Raw genomic sequence first — 25,675 nt, 5'->3', positions numbered from 1 at the left:
CCTTGCCTACCACCTGAGCGTAGGTGGAGGTTTCATGCACTGGGGGCAACTCTAATGCCCTGAGCTATTCTGGGATTCAGTCCCTGAATAAACTTTTCCTTCTGAGCTACATCTGTGGGTACCATGTCAAACTCAAACTCGGCTAACCCATCAAATTTCTTAATATACTCGGTTACTGTTGCATTGCCCTGAACCAGGTTCATAAACTCATTCATCTTAGCAGTCTAGGCCGTATCATAGTAATATCTTTCATTGAACAAGTACCTAAATTCTTTCCAGTCCATCATAGATGTATCTCAAGTTTGGGATATTACTTCCCACCATGTTCGGGCATCATGCCACAGTACATAAGTAGCACAGATCACCCTATCGTGACCCACCAGCCCCATACTATCGAGAATGGAACTGATCATGCCCATCCATTGCTCAGCTCTGAATGGATCTAGGCCTCCCTCGAGAACTGGAGGGTAAAACTCCTTGAATCTTCCACAGAGAAATTCCCATCTGTTCTCAACCCTAGGTTGAGCTAAAACTGGTGCCACTCCTGGCACAACAAAGGAAGAGGTGTTTCCCAACAGGTTCCGTTGTTGTTTCAAACATCTGATCTCTTCCTCTTGCCTCTGCAATCTTAATTACACATCTGTAAGCACCTGCTGGATATTCTGAGGGGTAGATAAAGAACTCAACCCCTGGCTGAAACTCCCAGCCTCATTATCTTCCTTGGATACATACTTGCTGGTTGAATCTGCAGTCAATAACTTGACCCATTAAATATGATTAGCATATCAAGAGCTTTCCCCCACGGGAACAATCTTACCACACTACATTCACAAACCACTACAGTGCTAAAAACACTTCCATGGCATTCATACATCAATCATAATCCCTACTCTTCCCACATACAAACCATGCCTCCAACTCCAGCATGAAAATATCACATTTATATAATCATAGAGCAGGTAATCATATAATCACATTCATATATATATTCACGGAGCATGTAATCATATAGTCAAGAGACAGGCTCTATCAGAACCTCATGCTCCCTAATACAATGTACAGGTAAAGAATTTACATTTTGTTTAAGCAATTAAGCACATAACTACAAAATAGTTACCATTCCCTGAGTGAAGATATCTTGAGTGACGAGTGTACATTCCCAGCTTGTCTGCAGGAACCCTTAACCTTGGCTCGCTTTGATACCAAGTTGTAATGCCCTAAACTCCAGGGACTGTTACGGTGTGCATTTTAAACAGTGCTAAACTCGCTAATCGAGTCATTTGGCCATAATCGTGTAACTAAGTATGATTATTGATTTAGGGTTAAAAATTTAGGTTAAGATATAACATTTCACTAAAACATTTACTATATACATTGGGATCCCAAAAATATAATTCAAAGGTTAATTACAAGAAAATATTTGCAACCAGCCGATGTAAGCGACAAAATAGAGTTTAACCCTAGTTCCTCTTTCAACCCTCAGCCGTGGCAGTTAAGCAGCTGCATATGTACACATCGTCACCTAAGCTCTCCAACTCAAGGATGGTCCAGCTTTCTTTTGCCTTTACCTGCACCACATAGCACCCGTGAGCCGAAGCCCAGCAAGAAAACTCAATATGATCATGAACAGTAATAACATGTTGCTAAATCAAAATGTGCATGCCTAGAAATAGTAGGCCTATTCACGCATGCAAATAAGTCCAAATAATGATAGTTGTGGGCCATGCCCTCCTATATGGATGACTATCAAGTCAATCCTAAACAGATGTGAGATTAACACTAGAGGTTCCGATAAACATGTTGGGGCTTATAGCCCTAATCAGATGAGTGACAGAGGAGTAAGTCACTAACGTGGGTTCTACACCCTCAAATGAGTGACTAAGAAGTAAGTCACTAGCATGGGTCCTGCACCCTTAAATGAGTGACTGGTGAGCAAGTCTCTCACATGGGATCTGCACCCTTAGATGAGTGGCTAATGAACAAGTCACTAACATGGGATCTGCACCCTTAGATGAATGACTGATAAACAAGTCACTAACATGGCATCTGTACCCTTAGCCATGTGACGATACAGTCACTTGGGCCTTCTTGCCCTGACTCTAAGTAACTAGTCATAGACTAGACAAGCGCTTTTAGTTTTCATCGAACTTGGGGTAGGTCTGGCGTTAATGCTCATGATGAGTCATTCAATGCAGATGTCGATTAGATTTAATCTGTCACCAGCTATACGTTCATGACGCTTATGTCGATCCTGACTCTTAGGTCTGTAACATACGACTAGTGCCCAAAACTACTGTCGAACTTGACTAGTAAGTCACAGCTTCACAGCCAGTTCTGACACCATTGCCGATTCTGACTAGTAAGTCAGTGCCATTAACAAATAAGCAAGATTTTATAATCATTTGATATGCAATCCAAGTTCACATTTAAACACTCAACATGCCTCAATAATAACCATGCATGTCACATATGGGGTGCAGTTTTCTTACCTTTGGTTCAAGCGAGAAATAACAAATGAACGACCCTTGAGAACGATCGATCCTTTGATCCTTTAGCCATCACCTAGTCATAACCAATATGAAATCCCATCAATAAAATAAATCATAAAAAGGTTTATAATCTAAAACCTCACTTTAGGGACCGATCTCGTGCTCTCGGGACTCCCAAACCACCCAAACGTGGTAGTGGAACCATCCCCCGTGCCCCCAAAGTCATCCCAAACTCTAAAAATAGGCCTTGCTGGAAGTGGACTAGTGCTGGGGCACTACTTGGTAGTGCTGGGGCGCTTCCCTAGGTCAGCGAGAACCCCATTTTTCCTCTGCCTAGCGTTGGGGCGCCAGAAATGGCATTAGGGCGCCACTGACAGACCAAAAAAACTCTGGTATTCTCCCCTGCTATTTCCCCTGAAATCCAAGCTTCAAAACCAACCCCAAACATCATCCGAAACTATAATTTAACCCCAAAACTTCATCCATACCTCAACCTCATCAAAACCAATCAAACTTTCTCAAAAACCTCATTGAATCCCCAACTATCCACTTTAAAATTCTCAACTGAAACTAATAGAAAAATAGGGTATAAACCAAAGAGTTTCATGGCTGAATTTCTTACCTCAAGCTTGAATTAGATCCTCTTCAATGGTTGAACCAAGGTCCTAAGCCCTCAATCCTTGCTCTCCTAGCTTGGATCCTCAAAGGGAGTTTAAAAAAAAACAAAGGAAGAAGAAGAAGGATGATGATCGTGAGAAGAAAGAGGAAGAGGCTCTGTTTTTCTAAGGTTACCTTCAGCTGAGGGAAAAGGTGACTAAATCACAGATTTTGGCTCAAATGAGCATTATGCCCCTAAGGTTAAAAACTGTCCTAAAGCCTTCCAAGGGCAAAACCGTCATTTCCTGACTATCTCGTTAATTATAATTAACACCCTCCAATTCCCGTTATTCTTAATATTCTCAAATGAGAATAATTCATATCTTGTTACCCTTTAATTCCCGGCAACGTTGTAATCACCAAATTACCCCGAGACTCACCCTGAGCCTCGAAACTAACCGTGTTATGACTAGACCGAAAACTTGCATTCCATGATCATCTCATGCCGAAAGGCTCGAACAAATCCACATACTATGTGGTATTATTCATAATTCACCCACATGCATGAAAATACACAATTACGCCCTCAACGAGCCAAATTACTAAAATGCCCTTCTAATAAAATGTGGATCCATATGCATGCATTTATCATCATATAATAATAAAATTCACATAAACATGCATATAATCATTTAATAATATAATAAATAAATTATGGCCCTCTCGGCCTCCTAATCAAGGTCCTAAACCTTATTAGGAAATTTGGGGAATTACAGAGACCTTCTATATGCTTAAAGTATCTGTGGGACCTTCTCAAGCCATAACCCTTTAGCCTCTTCTAATCCCTTCTTTAAGCTTGACTTTAGGGTTTTATTCACCGATTCAACTTGTTTGTTGGCTTGTGGATAGGCTATGGAGGATAAACTTATAATGACATCATGTTTTGCATAAAATTTGTAAACAGATCATTGTTGAACTAAGTCTCGTTGTCAAATACAATTTTCCTCTGCAATCTGTACCAACATATTATATTTTGTACCACGAAATCTAGCACTCTCTTCGATGTAATTGTTGCTAGCTGTTCAACCTCTGCCCACTTTGTGAAGTAATCTACAACGACCACAACATAGTGCACTCAACCTTTTCCCATAGGTAACGATCCAATCAAGTATATTCCCCAAATAGGAAATGGCTATGGTGATGAGAGCATAGTTAGCTTGACAGGTGAAGCCTGGGTTATTATCGAGAAACGTTGACATTTCTTACACTTTTGAACATACGATGTTGAGTCTTTATTCATTGTAGGCTGGAAATATCCCTGTCTGAGTATCTTCATGGAAAGATTCTACCCCCTAGCATGGTCTTTATAAAATCCCCTGTGGACCTCCTTTAGAATAGTTCGAGATTCGCTAGGCGATACACAACTGAGAAAGGGCATAGATTGTTCTCTCGTATACAATATTTCTTTGACCAGGATATACCTTGGTATTTGGTACAACAACCTTTGTGCATCGTTGCGGTCTTCAGGAAACCTCCCAAAAGTGAGATACTCAATGATATATGTCAACCAGGTTGACTCTGTTTGTATCAGTTCGATTTCTTTAGATTCTTCCTCAATGCTTGACTTTCCAAGAAATTCAAATGGAACAACATTCAATGTGTTCGCTTCCTTTGTTGTTGCAAGCCAAGCTAAGGCATCTGTGTTAGTGTTATGCTCGCGGGGTACTTGTTCTATGGAATAAAAGTCAAATTCTGATAACGCCCCCTTCACTTTGGCTAAATATGATGCCATCTTTATTCTGTGAGCTTGGTATTCTCCCAGAATGTGATTTACCACGAGATGAGAATCATTGTAGCATTGTATGAATTTTGCTTTCAATTCCTTGACAACTCGTATTTTAGCCAATAAGGCCTCATATTCAGCTTCATTGTTTGAAGCACTAAAACCAAATCATAGAGCCGAATGGAATTTATGACCTTCAGGAGTAATCAATATGGTTCTAGCTCTGGATCTGTGCTCATTGGAAGATCCTTCTAAGAACAGTTTTCATAATTACTATGTTGGCTCTCTTGTTGGTTCTTCTTGAAAACCTGTACATTCGGCCACAAATTCTGCCAGAGCTTGCCCTTAGATTGAAGATCGTGGTTTATAGATTATCTTGAATTGACCGAGTTTTGTGACCCATTTCAAAAGTCGTCCCGATGTTTTAGGTTTTTTCAAAACCTGCCTTAAAGGATGATCGATTAAGACAAGTATAGTATGAGATTAAAAGTAGGGAATTAATTTCCTCGAAGTTAGAACTAGGCAGAACGCTAGCTTTTCCATTAGGGGATATTAAGCTTCTTCTCCTAGGAGTCACTTGCTAGTGTAGTAGACCAGTTTCAGAGATCGATCCTCCCCCCAAACTAAAGATGCACTAACTGTATTCTCTGTTACAACTAAATAAAGATATAGAATATCTCCATATACGGGCTTAGATAACATTGGTGGTTCAGTTATGTGTTATTTTAGATCTTGGAAAGCTTGTTCTCCCTCCTCATTCCATTCAAGTCTCTTATTTCCTTGCTGCAAGTTATAGAATGGGAGGTGCCTGTTAGTAGATTTTGAAACAAAGTGATTTAAAATGACTATCCTTCTAGTTAAACTCTAAACCTCCTTGCATGTTCTAGAAGAAGGCTATCAAGCAAGGACTTAATTTTTTATGGATTAGCTTCGATTCATCTTGAATTTACAATAAAGCCCCAAAAAAATTCATAACAAAACTCCAAAGATGCATTTCTGAGGATTCAACTTCATTTCATATGTCCTTAGCATGGTGAAATATTCTTCCAGGTTGATCACATGATTAATGGTTGTTCTCAACTTGACTAACATGTCATCTACATACACTTCCATATGTTACGATAGATTTGGTTAACGAGCCTACATTTTAGGAGTTGAGCTACTTTTTCCTTTAGAGCTTCTCCCTTGTCTTTTCCGAAATTTCCAGTTTTGCTTATTTGTCGGTATATTTTTTATCTACGTTCAGGGTATGCATGATAACTTTAAGACTGATGCCTACCATATCGAAGTGTGACCTTGCGAAGACATCTAAGTTTTTCTTCAAAAACTCGACCAAGCTTATTTTCTATTCTACATCAAGATTCTTACCAATATTCACAACCCTAGTTGTAATTTCTTCATCGAGGATTATCTCCTCCCGTTCCTCCAAGGCTTGAATTTATGATCTTTCTTCACCTATCCGCATATCTATCTCTTCGCATTTGGCAACCTCAATTTCCATCAATTGGGGTACTTCGGTCTCTTCTATGATTACCAATGTATGTTGCCCGGGTTGTGACTTTCCTTTCATTACCATACTATAGCATTCTCGAGTTTCCAACTGATCTCCTCTTGCACACTCCCATTGGTGTATGAAATTTCATTGATAGATGTCGTACAAAAGTAATTGCTTCCTAGTCAATCAAAGCAGGTCGACCTAAAATGGCATTATATGCAGTTGGGTTATCTATCACCATAAAGTCGAGCAACTTAGTTGTAGTCCAGGATTCATCCCCAACCATTACTACAAGCTCTATTACCCCAATTGCAGCTAGACCTTCTCCTGAAAACTCATACAGAGTTGTCGAGCAAGCTTTTAGGTCTCTAAAAAAAGCCCCATCTTTTCTAACGTCGACTTGAATAATGCATTGACTGGACTTGCATTTTCAATCAATACCTTTCGAACTCTACTATTAGCGAGTTGGACGGTTATCACAAGGGGATCATCATGTGGGAATTGGACAGGGCTAGCGTCCTCATCCTTAAATATAATCGGTTGGTTATCCATTCTTTGCTGCTTGGGCATCCACTCCAAAACCGTACAATGAGCTGTCATGCATCTTTAGGTCTTGGACATATCTTTTTTGGGCCCCACTGCTTGTTCCTGCCAAGTAAGGTCCACCTATGTAACGCCCTACTTCCTTAGAGCCGTTACTAAGTGAGTTTTAAGACCAAAACAGTGCAATTAACTCGCTAACCGAGGTTTTGAAACGAAAGTGTGACTAATTAAAAGTTAAGGCTGTAATCTTTAAAAATGCGTTGTTTCAATAAATACTTCAAGTAATAAACATTTGGGATCCCAAAATAAAGTTTGAAAGCTATTTACATCTTGAGATAAGTTTACAGTTGATCAGTTCTAAAATCATAGATTATTACAGCCATTTTCAAATAAACCCCCAACCAAAGCAGTCGGGCAGGCCAAACATGTACGCATCGCTTCACGCTCTCCGTACTCATGGTTGGTTGACTCAGTCATTGCCCTTACCTGCAACACAGAGCACCCGTGAGCCAAAGCCCAGCAAGAAAACTCATGCAGAACATAACATATGCATTTATACAATTTATCATAACAGATAATCCACATATATATATATGTCAACCATTATACTAAGCAAACACGGCCATGCCGCCCCAGAAGCCTTACCAAAGCCTGGGGTTTCAGTCCTCACCGTAGGGATACCACATGTATCCCCCGGGCCCTGCCCTGACTATAAGCATCCCATGTGCTAAGTGTTACTTCCAGCTCCGCTGCCGTACCCGGCCTACGCCGCACTCGGCCCTTGCCGTTCATTTCATTACAAACATATATAGCATAAATCAAGCAACATTCAAACATATGCCAATTTATTTAAATCTGCACCCTAACATGTGATGCAATATAGGGCCATGCCCGGCAATCATCTCATCATGCAACATGCAATATAGGGTCGTGCCCCGCAATCACACTATGGGCCCACGCCCCATCCTACGGGTGTTATAGTTTTCTTACCTGTATTCCGAGCCTCCTGATGCACTAAAGCCGCGAGCACGGTCCTCTAGCACGAGCCTCACCAACAACCTAGTCACAACACACAAGAAACATCCCTCACTACTAATCAAATCAAAAACTGCTTCCCAGGACCAATCCCACACTTTCGGGACTCCCAAATCCCTAAAACAATACCCCGGAGACATCCCCCGAACCCCCGGAGCATAGGCCTAAAATTGCCAAAAATGACATCCTGAAATTGGCCTTGTGCCGCGGCACCCAGCAAGACAGGGGCTCCACGCCGCGGCACGCAAAAACTGTGCCGCGGCACGCCTTCGCAGACCCAGAATTCTGGGTTTTTCCCCTGCATTTTCTCCGAGCTAAAACCTTCCCAAATCATACCAAACCAATACCCAAACCCCAAAACCAATTCCAAACTTCAAATAGACCATACATCAACCCATAAACATCATCAAAGAAATCCAAACACACAATCAAATCCCCAAAATCCACATCCTTGATTTCAATTTCAGAAAAATAAAAACTCAAAGTTCAAACTTAAACCATGCTCAAATTCCTTAACCCATAACAGAAACAAGCCTTAAATTACTTAGAATCCATACCTTGAATGAAGAATCCAACCCTATGCGTCCTTGATCCATCTCCTAAGTCTTCAAATTTCAGCTCCATCACTCCTCTTCTTCTTCTTCTCCTTCTTCTTGCCCTAGGTCTCCTTCTAGCTTTTCCTTTCTTAATTTTAAACAAAACCACCAAAATGACTAAGCCCCAAACCGTGTACCCCATATAACCCAGCTGCCATATATCAAATTCCCAGCCAAATGACCATTTTACCCCTCCTTGCCTATCCTTTCCCAACTAAACCTCAAGGGCACTTAAGTCCTTTTACTTCTATTTCATTTCTACCATTTTCTATCTAGAACTTGTTACTCTCAGCAGTAACTAATGGTTACCCAGGTTACTTAATCACCAATAACTGTTACCCGCTAAATCTCAATCTTAACCATAAAATTCCCAAAGTACCCCTAGGCTCCTCCCGAGGCGGGTATAGAAATCCCGTTGTGACTCTTAAGTTAACTAGCTCTCTAGAACCGTCTCGGCACGTGCATCACAACGATAACACCACACTCGCGTGGTACAAATCACGGATTACAATTATCACATATATGCCCTCAGCGGGCTAAAATTACCAATTTACCCCTATCATGCAAACGGGGTCCACATGCATAATTATTTCACCTAACATGCATACTAACCACGTAGTCATGCATCTCAATGTTCAATTAGTCATATAACATGCTTTAAATCATAACCATGCATTAAACTCATAAAATCACACATAAATTCCATTATGCCCTACGGGCACACTAATCAAGGCCCTTAAGCCTTATTAGCGATTTTGGGTCGTTACAACCTGCTATAGTTATTATATCACCTCCTTGAGTAATTCCAACTCGCATAGCCATAGGTTTGGCACTGTCATCAAAGTCTCTAACTCAAGCTAAAACATTCATGAATTTATTCATAAAGGCTTTGAGAGATTCTCCTAGCTGTTGTTTTATGTTGGCCAAGGAATCAGCCACTACTCGCCTTTCTTTGGATGCTCGGAATTTTTTCTTAAAATCTGAGGATAATTGACTCTAGTACGTGATTGAATGCCTTTGAAACTTATCAAACCACATCTTTGCAGTACCAGTTAAAGTAGCTGGGAACAAAACACAAGAGATCAATACTCATGTTGTGAGCTCACATTAGAGTATTGAAGGGCCCAATATGATTGGATGGATCTCTGGTCTCATCATATGTCACCATGTGAGGAATTTTGAACCTAGGGGGTTAAGGAGTTGCAGCAATATGAGGTGAAAAGGGCTCGAGCTCCTCGTCAGAATCATCATTATCTTTATTCTTTTCAACTACAAGGAGACTCATTTGTTCTTCTACAAAACCAAGTCATTCTTGGGCTGGATCCCTAACTACCATGTTAATGGGGTGTTGATTACTAACTCTGACTCCATGTTGTGTGTTATCAAGGTTATTTTCCCTCCGAATATAAGCTCGGTTATTTGGGACATTCCTATTTGCATGCCCCTAGTAGGATCATCCATTGGCTTAATATAACTCAGCTCACGGTCTTGACTCTATTGCCCTCTATGCAAGTTAAGATGCTCGTGTAGATCGGGTTGATTATAATTCAGGATATTGTGGCCAGAATTCAAGTGATCCCTCAGGTTCTTATCTACTCAAAAAAGTGTTGTGGACACTCTCCGATCTGTTATCGTGATGACTTTCTGTCCAATAGCCTCTCTCTACAAAACTTACCACTCGTTGTTGTGGGAAACAAGGTTGATTACTAACCTGGACTCTGATTCCTATGTCACAAGATCTAGTAACATATGTAAGTTCTCTCTGAGTATGATTTCTCCGTTCACTCCCATGAATGGAAATATTTCCTCGAGCTCAGTTTTGAGGGACTTGAGCTCGGGGAGGTGATGGATGACGGATGGGTGGTGGAGGATGTTGTATGAGGGAGGAAGTTAGTCGACCACTTGGAAGTACAGCCTAAGGACATTCTACATCTACCGCGATCTCTGTTTCTGGGGGTGGTGCCTCATCTCGATTTTCCTTGTTGGATAGAACTTGAGCAGGAGGATTTGGGGGAATCTCGTTCCTATTTTCTCAAGCAGAGTTGGTTTTAGCTCGATCTACTGGCTGGTTATTCCTAGTAACTTGTCTTGGAGGAAGGGAGTTGGGAGTAGTAGTCCTGACAAAGTGACTGATGTTTGTGCGATTGTGTCCACGCAACCTGGTCCTCTGAGAACCGATTTCCTTTCTCCCATCATTAGGATTAGTTTCAGGAGGTAATCTGGCCATTATTTCATCAATGTTCCTAATGGCGCTAGCTAGCTGATCTCTGAGTTCAGCATTTTCCTGTTCGACTTGTCCAACATAGTATGTTGAAAAATGAGTTTCCCTCCTATGATGTGTTGATGAACTCCCTGTGTCCTGGTTGTTCCCAGCATTACACAGGGGATGCTTACTATAACGCCCTACTACCCAGGGACCATTACAATGTGCATTTTAAATAGTGCTAAACTCACTAACCAAGTCATTTGGCCATAATTGTGTAACTAAATGTGATTAATGGTTTAGGGTTAAAATTGTTGGTTAAAGATACAACATTTCACTAAAATGTTTACTGTATACATTGGGATCCCAAAATATATTTTAAAGGTTAATTACAATAAAATATTTACAACTAGCCGACCTAAGTGGCAAAATAGGGTTTAACCCTAGTTCTTCTTTAAACCCTCGGCCATGGCGGTCGAGCAGCCGCATATGTACACATCGCCACCTAAGCTCTCCAACTCAAGGATGGTCCAGCTTTCTTTTGCCTTTACCTGCACCACATAGCACCCGTGAGCCGAGGCTCAGCAAGAAAACTCAATATGCTCATGAACAGGTAATAACATGTCACTGAACCATAATAAGCATGTCTAGCAATAATAGCCCTATTCATGCATGCAAGTAAGTCCAAATAAATGATTGTGGGCCCTGCCCTTCTGTATGGATGACTATCAAGTCAATCCTAATGGAAGGTCGATAATGATTTTGGTAATCATGCTAGGGCTTGTAGCCCATTCAGATAAGTGACTATGGAGTCACGAACTTGGGTTCCACACCCTAACCAGATAAGTGACTATGGAGTCACGAACTTAGACTAGATAAGTGACTATGAAGTCACAAACTTGAACCAGATAAGTGACTATGGAGTCATGAACTTGGGCTCTGCACCCTAAGCTATGTGACATTATAGTCACCTGAGCCTTTTGGCTCTGGCTCTAAGTAATTAGCCTTTAGACTAGACAAGCGCTTTTGTTTTCATCGAACTTAAGGTCGGTCAAGCATTTGATACTTATGTTGATAATGCTTATGTCGAATAGATCTAATCTTTTCGATTTGCGTTAAACATGCTAATACCACTCTTGACTCATAGGTCAATTCCATACAGCCAGTGCTCAGTACTACTGCCAAACTTGACTAATAAGTCACAGCTTCACAATCAGTACTAACACCATTGTCGTTTCCTGACTCATATGTCAGTGCCATACACAGATAAGCAAAGATGCTATGCATTTACTATGCAATCAATGTCAATATATAGAGCACTCAACATGCTTCATCGATAACCATGCATGACACATGACACATACTAGGTGCAGTCTTCTTACCTTTGGTCCAAGCACAGGTTACCAATAAATGAGCCACAAGCACGTTCCTGTTTCCAAGCCCCTAGTGATAACCTAGTCACAACCATAATATAAACCCTCATAAAAAATGTGTAAATAAATACTTCCAGACCCAACCCAAGCCTCTAGGACGTCGAATCCCACTCAACTGGGTAGTAGGATCAATCCCAAGCCCTTAGAATTAAGTTCCCATGACTAAAAACCAAATCTGGGCAAAACTGCCCTTAAGCACCGCGGCCCCCAAACCCTGAGACGCGACCCGCCTCCAGACAGAAGCCAGACCACCTCTCTGCCTACACCTTGAGCAGCGGTGCACCAACCTTGCGCCGCAGTGCACCAACCTTGCGCCGCGGCCCTACCTGCCCATCAACCAACCTCATCCTCTTCATCAAACCTGGGCCACGGTGCCCTAGAACAGGGTCACGGCCCAACCACGAACCAGCCAAAAAGCTTCATTTTCTTCATTTAAAAACCTTCCAAAAACCTATCCAAACATCTCCAAATCCCAAACTCAAAATTCTCAAACATCTTAATTAACCAAAACCATTAAAATCCAAGCTTCAAATCATCCAATAACTCATCAAAACATAAATTCCAATTCAAGCTTTAAAAACTCAAATGTTAAAACTTAGATTACCTCTGATTGAGTCATTTCCCAACTAAATCCTCTGGCTATTAAGCTTCTAATCTTTCCTAGAATGGCTATGCCTCGATCTTTTCTTGAATCTGAGTCTTAAAACTCGAGTTTCCTTTGAAAATGTGATCGGGTGTCGACAAGGGAACGGGAGAGAGAGAGAGAGAGAACGTACTGAGCATTCTTTTTATGTTTCTAACAAGTTACTTCAAGCTTAAGTAACCTCAAGCAAATCCTAATGCTCGGGGTCCCAAAAACTCCCCTGGGTAAAATAGTCAAAATTCCAAGAATTTCCCCCTGAACTCACTAACTCCTAATTTATCAGCAAATATCTATTCCCATTACCCAATATCCCGATAATGTGCTAAATACCCCTTGACTCACTCCGCGTCAAGTATGAATCCTGTTGTGACTTTCCCACTAGCTTGCTTCCTAGGATCGCCTCGTGCTGAGTAACCCTAGCATAACTAAATAATAATGAAGCACCAGACACATACCACATATATGCCAAAAATACCCGAAATGGCCAAAATATGAAAATTGCCCAATTACTCAGAAATGGGCCCACATGCATATTTAATACACCTAAACATGCATATCTAGTCATATTATAATATAACTCACATAATGATACACAAAAATATCACATAATCATATAACTCCAAGATTTGCCATCCTGGCCCCCTAATCAAGGCCCTAAACCTTATTAGGAGATTTAGGTCGTTACATTTACCAGTGCGTCGAGATGTTCCCTCTCCTGCTGGGATACGGAGCTAGTAATCCCTTTGGTCTACAGACAGAACTGACTCCTCTTTTCATGTCGATCTTCTAGTCACCATAACCATTATGAGAACCAAAACATAAACAAAAACTCAAGCCTAATAGATCTCAATGAAAGCACGAAATTGTTGACACGGTTTTTCGTCAACTGAGGATTATCGATAAAAATAAGAGTTTTAAGCTTGAACAAACCATAAATGGAAAAAAATAATAACACCACACAATTTTTACACGGTTTAGTGGTCAAATCTACCTAGTCCACGAGTCAATGTTATTTCTTATTATTCTTCTTATGAGAATTGTCTAATACAATTTCTCCATTGTTTTGATATAAAAATTGTCTCTCCCTCTTCCTATTCATTCCCTCTGGGAAAATGAACAAGTTTGGGTAACTTACAATAACTACTCGTTATCATAATATATTCCATTAATTGTTGAATGATTACATTCAATATTCAAAATCATATCATTCCTTTAGAGATGTAAATCCCGGATCTTTAGAGATTTGTCTTGTGCATCCGTTTCATCATTCACAAGCTAAGAATCTCTTTATGCAAACTTAGACAAGTTTAGGAGAATTCTAGTTGTTTCATTCTGTCACACGGACTAACCTTATCTACCTTAAGAATCATCTAGGTGATCAATCTACTTCCCTAGCAATAGCTTAGTTTGGACTGACATGAGATATCCGGAACTCATGTCATAGGGCAGACGCACCGAGGTTATTCGAGGACCAGAGTTCATGGTTACCTCATAGAAGAGCATGTACTGGTTTATGCTTTACTAGTTGGCTCCTAGAACTTGCTTGCTTTATTTGTTATGATGATATATATTCAGATAAAGTGCATGGTTTTGTAATTGTTGTATTTTATTTGTACTTCCTTACTGGGTTTTTATCTCACCCCTTACTTTCCCCCTCTCAGGTAGGCAATAGAATTTCCTCTTGGCACGCATTGTGATGTGGGGAGTTCCAACGTCTAAGCATGTATGTCACGGAGCATCCATGAGCAATTAAATGATCTAGACAAACACCAATAATGTTTATGAACTTTTATTTTATGGCTTATGTTTTTATTATACTACAGTGGGTCAATGTCTTTATTTTTAAAAACTGCATAAAAGATACTACATTTAATTTTAAACAATTGGGCCCAAATTGCATGTTTTGAAAAGGCCCCACTGAAATTTTCTCAGAAATTGTATTTTTCTATTAAATATGAACTGAGTGGCCTTTTTACAAAGAGAATAGAATATGACGTTGTTACAGAGGCTCCCCTTCTGTCGGCGAGCATGGTTCTTAGCCTCGGGTAAATTTTGTTTTTTAAGATATTTTTCTGAACAAGAAATATTTTTTTGTTCTCATGTTTTAGTTTGTTCTATTTTTGAGCATTGGTAGTGTGGATTTAAATTCTTTAAATTAAAGTAAATTTTATCCACTCGTTTAAAAAAAAATACAATTTGTTTCCATTTCAGTGACAATATTGATTATGAGACAAGTTTTTAGGTTTGTACCTCTGTTGTTACTTCTTACTTGTTAGTGGTATAGGATTTTAATGGTTAGGTAATGGAATGTGTAAATTTTATGACGAGTTATTTGAGAAGATTGAAGCTGAGTTGTATCCTGATTGTGATTGGATTTTTTTCCTCAAATTTTTAGTGAAGTTGATGCAATTGAAAGTGAATGGAAAATTGTCGAATAACTCGTTTTATGCATTATTGAAATTTGTGTTTCCAAAAGAAAATGAAATTCTTCAACCACACTATGATGCCAAAAGAAAAAACTTGAGCAGATTAAGATTGAGATACAAATCAATCCACATATGTAAATATGATTGCTATTTAGTTTACAATGAACATGCTTCTAAGGAACTATGTCCAGTCTATGGTAGTAGTTGATGGGTTAATGAAAAGACTAAAGGAAAAAAAAAATTCTTCATAAGGTGATGAGTCACTTCACCGATCAACTTGAAGAAATACTTCAGCTATCTTTTAGTGGTGTATATTCAATCATACTATTTGGTTGGAAATGGTTCAATATTGATTCGAGAAGGAAAAAAAAGTCACTGAAAATAATATCACCAAGTATAAACGTAAGCAACGAGTGGTGTAAAGATTATCAATTTATACTTGCTACCCAAGAAAAACATGTATTCTATCTCGATGACTTATTGAAAGGTCAAGATTGGAAGGTAATTCAAGATATGAATCGTCGATAGATATAGGATATTACAAATGATAATGAAGTGATTGATGATATTGATGTTGTACATCATAGCAACTCATCTAATTTTTCCTTGATTGTCGATTTGGGAGAGTTTCTTATGCAATGATGTGAGGAACCACTAGCTCATGTTGACAGTGTATGTCGACCTACTATCACTATTCAGAAGGATGACGGGGACGACGATAAATGTTTTATTAACGATGATGAAGATGATGCATTGTAGGATGAAGGACAAGCCCATGATGATGATGAACTTCTTGTAGACCTTAGTGATGATGATAATGATCATATGTCTCTTATTGATGTAAAGTTAAGTAATGATAGTGATATTCTTATGTAGTTTGTATTTTTATAAAAAAAAAATGTTATGTTAAGAAATAATAATTTTTCATAATTATATATACGTTTTAATTTAACCTCCTTTAACTTATTCTCTCATGTCTAAAAAAAAACATGTCTGCAGATGTTGCAAGGATGTACGATGTTGATGGTGATCTTCTACATCCACCAAAAAGGCGTGGAACTTTTACTGGGATACTGTTAGAGAAAAAAAGACAAAAGCTTGGTTGACTATTACCTATAGAATTTGACTTATGGGAGAACACCTTCAAAGCAGTCTAGGAGAATTCACAGTGTTTCACCAATTTGATTGGGAACATGGTGGGTACAAAAATACCATCTGTTACACCCGAATTTCGAGGATGAATAAATGAGTCTCAAAATTTAGGCTCGTAAAGCGTAAGCTCGAAAATAACAAGCAGTGGTTGAACACTTGTATAAATATGCATGATTCCTGACCTATCCTTATTGGCGATCGAGCACAAGTTTAAAAGGCCTGAGCTTAAGGTTCAAGCTCGAAAGAAATAATCTTCTCTGACGCATAGGTGTTATTCGAGTCTTAGTTGTAAGCTTGAAGATATTGGTCTCCGAAGATATAGTTTGATGAAACCACTAGCTGAAGAGGAGGCTGACTGGAATAATGAGCTCGAAGTATTGGTCGATCTCGAAAGCGTGTTAACCTTGCATTCGAGGTCAGCAACGCATTTTGCACACAGCTCGAGATCACCTATCATCCTAGAACAATGGTCAAAGGACAGGCTTTGGCAGACTTCATTGTCGAATGTATAATGATCTCCAATGAGGAAGTCGTAACCCAGCCCGCGAGCTGTGGAGACTTTACGTTGATGGGTACTCTAATGAAAATGGGTCGGGGGCAGGAATCATTTTGATCGCCCCGATGGGAAATCACTTCCACTCGGCATTAAGGTTTGGCTTTGAGGCATCAAATAACGAGGCTGAGTATGAGGCATTGTTAGCAGGTCTTCGGATAGCCTCCGAGCTCAAAGCAAAGGTCATCCACTACTACAGTGACTCTCAATTGGTTGTTAACTAGGTTCTGGGTGAATATCAAGCTCGTGGCACAAAAATGGCGGCCTACCTGAAGAAAGTTAAGGCAACATTTGGGGAGTTTGAGTTCTACGCTATAGAACAAGTTCCCTGTGAACAAAATTCGAATGCAGATGCATTTTCCAAGCTCACTGCGACTAATGAAGTTGACACACTCAACGTGGTTCCAGTAGAATTCCTACCGGTTTTGAGCATAACCGGGCCTGAGGAAGAAGATGTAAACATGATTGACTCACAACCCACCTGGATGACCCTGATAGTTGGCAACCTTGAAATCGGGAGTCTCTCAGTAGACCTGAACAAGGCTAGAAAGCTAATGTACAAAATACCAAGATACACCATCTTGGAAGGAAAATTGTACATAAGGGGATACTCCATGCCACTGCTTAGGTGTGTAACTCCCCCCGAGGCAAAGAATATTTTAGAAGAAATCCATGAAAGATTTCACAAAGACCACACCGGGGGGCATAGCCTATCAAAAAAGGTGGTTAGGCAAGGATATTTTTGGCCAATAGTCAAGGCAGATTCATTTGAGTACATTAAGCGATGTGATAAGTGTCAATAGTTCACTTCAATACCGCGAGCTCCACCCACCAAGCTTACCATGATGAGCTCCCCATGGCCATTCATAGTATGGGGAATCGACCTCATAGGCTCCTTGCCAACCAGAAAAGGTGGAGTAAAATACATTGTAGTCGCTGTCGACTATTTTACAAAGTGGATCAAAGTTGAACCCTTAGCAACTATCACCTTGAAGAAAGTCCTATATTTTGTAGTAAAGAACATCATTTGTAGATACGGGATGCCCAGGAAGATTGTTTCGGATAATGGGACCCGATTCGACAATGATTTGTTCACACACTTCTACGAAAAAAATGGGATAATTAGAAGCTTTTCCTCCGTGGCCCATCCCTAAGCAAATGGCCAGGTCAAAGTAGTAAATAAGGCTCTATAGAGTTCTATGAAGAAAATTCTAGAAGAAGCTAAGGGGAGACGGCCAGAGGAACTACCTCAAATCCTGTAGGCATAAAGAACAATGGCGAGAACCTCGATGGGGCATACCCCATTCTCCCTAGCTTATGGATACGAGGCCATGTTGCCTATCGTGGTCGAAATCCTAACTATAAGGCATGATGCATATGGCCAAACCTCAAACCAATCCCAGTTCGAAGAAAGTTTGGACCTTATCGAAGAAAGACGTGATGAAGTCCAGCTGAAAAATGTTGCATACCAGTAAAGGGCTACTAGATACTTTAACAAAAGGGTCTGAGAAAAGAAATTCAGATTGGGAGAATTGAAGTTAAGACGCGTGTTTCTAGACACATGAGACCCATCTACTGGGGTGCTCGAGCCTAATTGGGAGGGACCTACCAGATCGAGTCCATCATTTGACCCGGAGTTTATAAACTAGCAAGGTTAAATGGAGGATTGGTTCTGCGAGATTGGAATGGTGAACATCTACGACCTTATTATCAGTAATATAGGAATGATGTTTACTCATTTTAACCAAGCGTGTATTTGGTTTTTATTTTTTGTCAATAAAGTATTGTTGAGTCGTGTGGGATTTTCTCCCATAAAAAATCTCCACACATTGGCGTCAAGATTGCTGCAAGCCTGGCCTGCCTGATATAGCATGTCTAAGCATAGGTCAGCTCCTAGGGTCCCTGCCACATTCTCCAGAGGGTACTCCCGCACGTGGGACGACGCCACAAACTTGCGGACCACCGTTCGGGCACTCATAGGCCTGGGAGCTAAAGGAGGCACAACTTTTTTGCCTTTGTCTCCAGTAGGTTAGGGAGGTAGCATGATCTCTGGAGGTTCAGTGGTGGTGACTGTTGAGGTCGTGAGGGCACTATCTGAAGCCAAATTCGTGGATTCCAGAGCCTGTGCTTTGGGCTCAGAAGAGCGGGCATCGAGGGAGAGGAGTCCTCAGCGATTTTGACCGACTTCGAGGTGGCCCCTTTCTTCGAGGTTGTGCGACCTAGTTTGGTTCCACGGGGCTTGGGGGGCTGTCCCATGAGGCTGTCCAAGTCTGAATCCATGTCACCTGAAAGGCACAAAGTACATTAGTCATACACATTTTTATAACCAAAGAAAAAAGAAAAAAACCAAGTGTCAAGAACCTAACAGGAAGACTCAGGTGAGCTCAAAATTGGGGACCAAGAAATTCCCCTGTCTTCTGACGAGGCTATCAGAGTCCTCTCCCTAAAGGTGGGGGACATCCTTGAGAGGTCCCTATATTCATTTATGTCGTATTGCACCACTACCCCATCCCAAACCTCGTTTAAGCTATACATGGTTTGGTATTTACCTAGCCAACTATCAAACCTACGAACTCTAAGGTCTACCCTCGACCATGCTAAGAAGTTATCCCTGGGGTCCTCAAAGAGGATCATTATGTCAGGCTCATGCTGAAGTAATGACAGAGACCACATGGATGAGTCGAGCACGACTTTACCTCCAGACGAGCTCGTTGAGGCCTTATCTTGTGCCTCATTTCCCAAGCCTAAGGGTTCAAAGGGGCAAGGTCTATGGACTCGAGAGCATTTACCTGTGTGTTTGCCTCTCATGGGGAGCTTGGTAGTAGGCACGGGCACATCCTCCCATCTCGCATATTTTTAGTTGCCGGAGTCGTCAGTGGTCTCGCCTTCTTCTAGAAGGTTGCAAAGCCGAAGCTTGTCCTCATGAAGAAGATAAGAGAGGGAGCATCATCCATAAGGGAGCTTGAGGATGGCTTCCCTGTGTTCCCTCATGGCATCTGTAGGTTGGGGATGATGGTAGGTGGCTATATAAAAAGTTTGAGCAAGTCAGTTGGAGCTCGCCTATTAAAGGAAAATTTAATCAGAAAACACGAGGGACTTACGAATTCTCCGAAAGAAGTAGAATCGAGAGGGAGAGAGACCTTTAGTCCAGAAGAAGGTGGTCTTGAAGTTCGGAGGATGGTTCAGAATATCCTCGAACAGTCGCTTCTCCTTCGGGTAGCTGGACAGATAGTAGAACCTATCCCTACCATGAGCTCGGGAAGGGTTGCTTTTGAGGAAAAAAAGGTACAAGATTTTGTGCACGGTGGGCTCCTCCCACTTCATCTCCTTGTACAATGATTTCAATGCAGACAGAACCCTATACGAGTTCGTCTAGAGTTGGAACAAAGCTATGCCAACGTAGTCCAGAAAGCTCCGGAAGTGGTCCTTTAGGGGCAGTAAGGCTCTAGCTCATAAGTGCTCACAGCTCCAGACCACGAGCTTGACTTTTCTATCTGGATTTTCTTCCCCAGGTACAGAGTAGCTCCTCTCGTCAGAGTTGGCAGGGCGACATACTAACTTTCCAGAGAGCTTCAACCTGTGACAAGAGAGGAGCTCAAATTTTTTTTGAATCGAGGTTATGGAACTTTGATAGTGTTCGGCCTCGAAGAAAGAGCTCTCTGAGACCAGGATAGAAAGGGATTTGGGAGCTATAGGTGGCTGGTTAGAAGGACCCTCCATAAGACTGAATACGAGCTCACCAGGTGAAAAAGCTACGGTAACTTTGAGTTTGGGGTCTAATTGAATAGGCCTGATCTCGGGCTCTGGGTTGGGGCAGGCTGCCACTCAGAGTCTCTTCCTTTTTCTCTCTTCGACCTTGTCGATCTGACGTCGAAAGTGGTCTCGTATATCCTCATGCTCGCACTGTTCCTTGTGCTCATGGATCAATCGCTGGTTTAAGGTGAAAGGCGATTCAGGACTATGAGTTGATGGGTGGTAAGGGATAGCAAACCTGGGCCTCCACCGATTCTCAGAATACTGCGACATCTGACAAGGAAGAAAAAGGTGAGGGCCCATTATATAAAAAATAATAAAAGAGGAAGTGGTTAAAATTTTGATGACTCAAGCTCGAAAGCTCGAGATAACGAGGTTACCCTAATCGAGCCTGAAGGTTGGAAAAGGCGAGATTGACTTGGATGTCTATCCCAAACTATTGTAAAGTTCGGCATCAAGCGTGCACCCACGTGAGAGTGGGGGGGGTTATTACCGATTTAAAAGAATCCCGGATTTCCAGGGAAAAAGTTGGCAGTTACCCGAAAAGGCGATATTTTTTGGATTCGTGCATTAAAACCCTAAATCAAAACCCTATTTCTTAAGCTACACGAAACCGATGACAAAAAACCCCAATTACCAGAAAATTCCATTTTTACATGTTTTTACCAAAAAAGTTTTTGGTCTAAACCATGATCCTAATCATGCCAGATCTACTCTAATAAAAAAGAGGGGGGGGGGGGGGGGGGGGGGGGGGGGGGGGGTAGGAAACTTGCTTAATGTAAGAAAGAAGCCATAAAATTTGGCAAGAACAAGAAATCCATCTTCACGAACTAAAGAAACGCATAAATAAGAAAAGATACGTATATAACCAGGAAGGAACAGAGCACTTACGTGAATTGGACCGTGGATATGATGAGATCGTCGACTGAAGTAGTGGAAGCAAGAATGATTTCATAGAGCCGACTGTACTGGAATGGCTTTGCTTCTTTGGTTTAGAAAACATGCAAATAGAGCTATGGTTTTTTCTTTCATTCTCTGGTTTGTGTTTTTTTAATGGTAAAAGTGGGAATGAAAAAGATGAAGATAGGGTATATATATACCCTAGTTGACATTTCAAAGGTCGAGTTGATCTGGACCATTGGTTTGCATTAGATGAAGATCCAAGGGATCATGTTTGATTCCCAAAGTATGGCGGCAAAAATAATTAGAAAGGACGTGCGCAGAAAAAAAGAATACTCGAGCACTCTGGGTATCCAATCCCCAAGTGACGCGTGTCTGCACTCGAGTGTGGTAGGTGACACGATTCTCGAAAGTGGATATCAAAAGTTTCCTTCTCATGAGATTCGAACCAACACTTTTTAGGGGGAAAAATGCTACACCCAAATTTCGAGGATGAATAAATGAGTCTCTAAATGTAGGCTCGTAAAGCATAAACTCGAAAATAACAATCAATGGCTGAACACTTGTATAAATATGCATGATTCCTGACTTGTCCTTATTGGTGATCGAGTAGAAGTTTAAAAGGCCCGAGCTTAAGGCTCAAGCTCAAAAAAAATAATCTTCTCCAATGCATATGGGTGTTATTCAAGCCTTAGTTGTAAGCCTGAAGATATTGGTCTTTGAAGATTGAGTTCGATGAAACCAGTAGCTGAAGAGGAGGCTGACTAAAATAATGAGCTCGAAGTATTGGTCGATCTCGAAAGTGCATTAACCTTGCATTCTAGGTCGACAACGCGTTTTGCACACAACAGCTGTTAAGAGATCCATATTCCTTAGGGATTTTTTGTTATTAGATATTGAATCCCAATTATCATGGGATATTATGTATTTAATGTATTTATTTACATTTATTTCAGATTTGATAATTGATTGTAACTTCCCTGAATCAGGGGAAGATATTCTCCTAACCAGGCTTATAAATAACCTGGTAATTTTCATTTGTATTCAAGCAGAAATGGAGAGGGAGAATACTCAGTCAAATTGATCTGAGAAAACTTTGAGAGAGTGTTAAGATCAATAATATTGACTCGTGGACTAGGCAGATTTTAACTGCTGAACCACACAAAAATTCTACTGTTCTTTTCTTCTTTTCTGAAATATTGTTTAGTGCTCTTCAAATTTAAGTTGACAAAAAATGGCATCAACACCATCATATTATGACTCATGGAGGGTTGTGTTGGAACAATATAAGATGCAACTTATAAACAATGTGTATGTTCGCAGTTAAAATTTTATTAGAAAAATTGTGTATTAAATTAAATTTCTTACCAATAGGTCATTTTCTTTTTCTTTCAATGTAGTGGTATTTTGACATGCTTGAGGGTCGTTTGTACTATCGTGGCATTATGTACAATATTGATTGGGAGGCAGCAGATCAATATTTTGACAGAAAAACTCATTGGAAGAAACATTTTAAAAAATACTTCGTGAAAAAAAGGAAATATGAAGCAAGTCCTGAATAATCCTGCTGAGGGTATTAACATGGACGACTATAAGAAAAAATTGTCAAGCTTTGAAGGAATCCCAAAATTGTTGAGTGCGCCTTAAAGAATATCTGAAACAGAGAATTAATGAAGTACTCTACTATTTGTTGTGATTGGTTAAATAATGGTGAAATTGGTATGGCACGAAGAGGTGCAAAAACCATAACGATTTCACAAAAGTCAACATGTGAGAGTTGACTTTCAGTATAGACATTTATAAATAATCTTTTTGTGTACAAAGTGTTTATTTGGATTATATAACAGAACCCAAAAAAATTTGGGAGCATTTGGGGATGTTTTGAGAGAAGTTTTGGAGCGCCAAGTCAGTGGCATTTGCGAAGCATCACCTCTGTTGTTCGTACGAATCCGTACAGTGACGTGTTTTGGCTCCAAAATTCAAATTAAAATGCTCTAATCTCATTGGTTGAGTTTAATGAGGTTCTTATACTACTTAAGGGGTTCATTTGAGTTAAATGGTAAATTGATCACTCACCTCCCTCTCTCTCTCTCTCTCTCTCTCTCTCTCTCGCTAAAACCCTTTGTATCTCTAGCTCTCAAGATTACTAGTTTTCTCCAAGATCGTCATCAAGAAAGCTTGACTTGCGTGAAGATCCAAGGCTTGTAAATCTCAATCTCATTCCATTGTAGTAGGTTCAAGCAATCTCAAAAGGGGAGGCTAGGAATAGAGATTTTCGGACAACAAATCTTCATTTGTGTCAAGCCTTGTTACATTTTGTGATTCATATAAAATCATAGACTTATGATTTTATGTAACTTGGTTTTCTCTCCACAAATGTCCATTCTTTCTCTTGATCTAATTTTTTTTATTCTTTCATTAAATCCATGATTGTATTGTGATTAAATGTTTCTAAATTCATGTTATAATTATTTAATTACTTATTTTTTAATTATCAAGATTTGCATTCATACTTTGAATATATTTCTTTAATTATCAATATTTACATTAATACTTTGAATATGGTTCTCGATTAGTCTCTAAGGTTTGAAATATTTTATTAATTCTCATTATACACTGCTGTCTCTAAGCCATAAATCTCCAACACTGTTTATGGCTCAAAATCGTTCACGGCTAGCCATTACATGAGAGTAAGTAAAAAAGTGAACACAATTGATTTTTATTAATTCATTAATTATGTTGTTAGAATATTTTATATGGACTAACATAATTATATGTTGCTCAGGCAGTGTCGTGATTAGCATGTAAGGATAACTATATAATCAGTATTGCACGCTATTACCATCGGGCCATAATGGGATGGACATGACGTACTAACACGCTCGAGGCCCATGCCCATTGGGCCAAGAAAACTAATCCTCTCATTGGGTATCTAGGCCCAATAAGCCCATTATAGTTTATAAAAAGGGTTACACCCTTTTATTAAATGTGTGTGGACAATGGGTGTTTTAAGAGGAGAATGAGATAGTAGTGTTCATCTACACCCCAAGCACACCTTTGATCTTTGATGTGTAGGTGGGTGAATTGTGATGAGCATAATGATGGAGAATGATGGTTCATAGACTTGATCACAAAGGTATGTAAAGCTTCCTTTTATTCATATTGTGTTTGATGCCTTAAATAAGATGATTTCATTGTGCAATATTGAGCATGAATATGTTTGATCAACTATTGATTATTGTTTGATGCTCAATTAATTTCAACAATTGGTATCAAGATCTAGGTCATCTTATTTTAAGGCTTAAATCTATTTAATTTTATTTTTTCCATTTTCTCTAAAAAATTACCATACCCACGGTTTTGTTAGAGACCCATATGCAAAAAATTTAGATTTTGAATTTTTTTGGACATTTTTCGAGTCTATTGTTCTTGGGTTGTTGAAACAAATTAGGTAAAAGTATTTTCTTGCATTATTACAAGAAAGGATGAGAGAAATCTGGTTTTTAAAGCATGAAAATTGTTTGCAAATTTTGATCTAAAATAGAATTTTCTGGGCTTTTATTGGTTGTTTTGGAGCTTGGAAAATGTTGGGAATAGCTTGGGCATGAAAACGCCTTAAACAGTGTTAAAAATGGAGCATCGGAGGCCAAAGTCCGACAGGGTAAGAGTCATGGGTCCGAATTGGGTCTGGTTGACCCGGTTCAGAGGTCAGGGACGACCCCAAACGACGTGTCGTTCGACCATAGTCATTGAAAAAACGACATGTTGTTTATTAGGCTAGAGGCAAATTCTGATGCTTCAAAACGACACATCGTTTTTCTCATTACTGAAGAAAACGACATGTCGTTTATGCAAATGAATCACGAGTAACAGAGGGGAAACGACACGTCGTTTTTCCTCGGCCATGAGGAAATCGACATGTCGTTTTTGGGCCTATTTTTCAAAAAAAAAAACTGAACATTTTATGGCACATGGGGGCGCGTGCAGGGTGGTTTTGGGACCAATTTTTCACCATTTGTTTTTTTGTATTTTCCCACTTAATTGTGTAATTATATTTTGGGTTTGGTCAATGTT

Source organism: Humulus lupulus, chromosome X, assembly GCF_963169125.1.
Source record: "Humulus lupulus chromosome X, drHumLupu1.1, whole genome shotgun sequence".
Lineage (NCBI taxonomy): Eukaryota > Viridiplantae > Streptophyta > Magnoliopsida > Rosales > Cannabaceae > Humulus > Humulus lupulus.
This window is presented reverse-complemented; position numbering follows the sequence as displayed.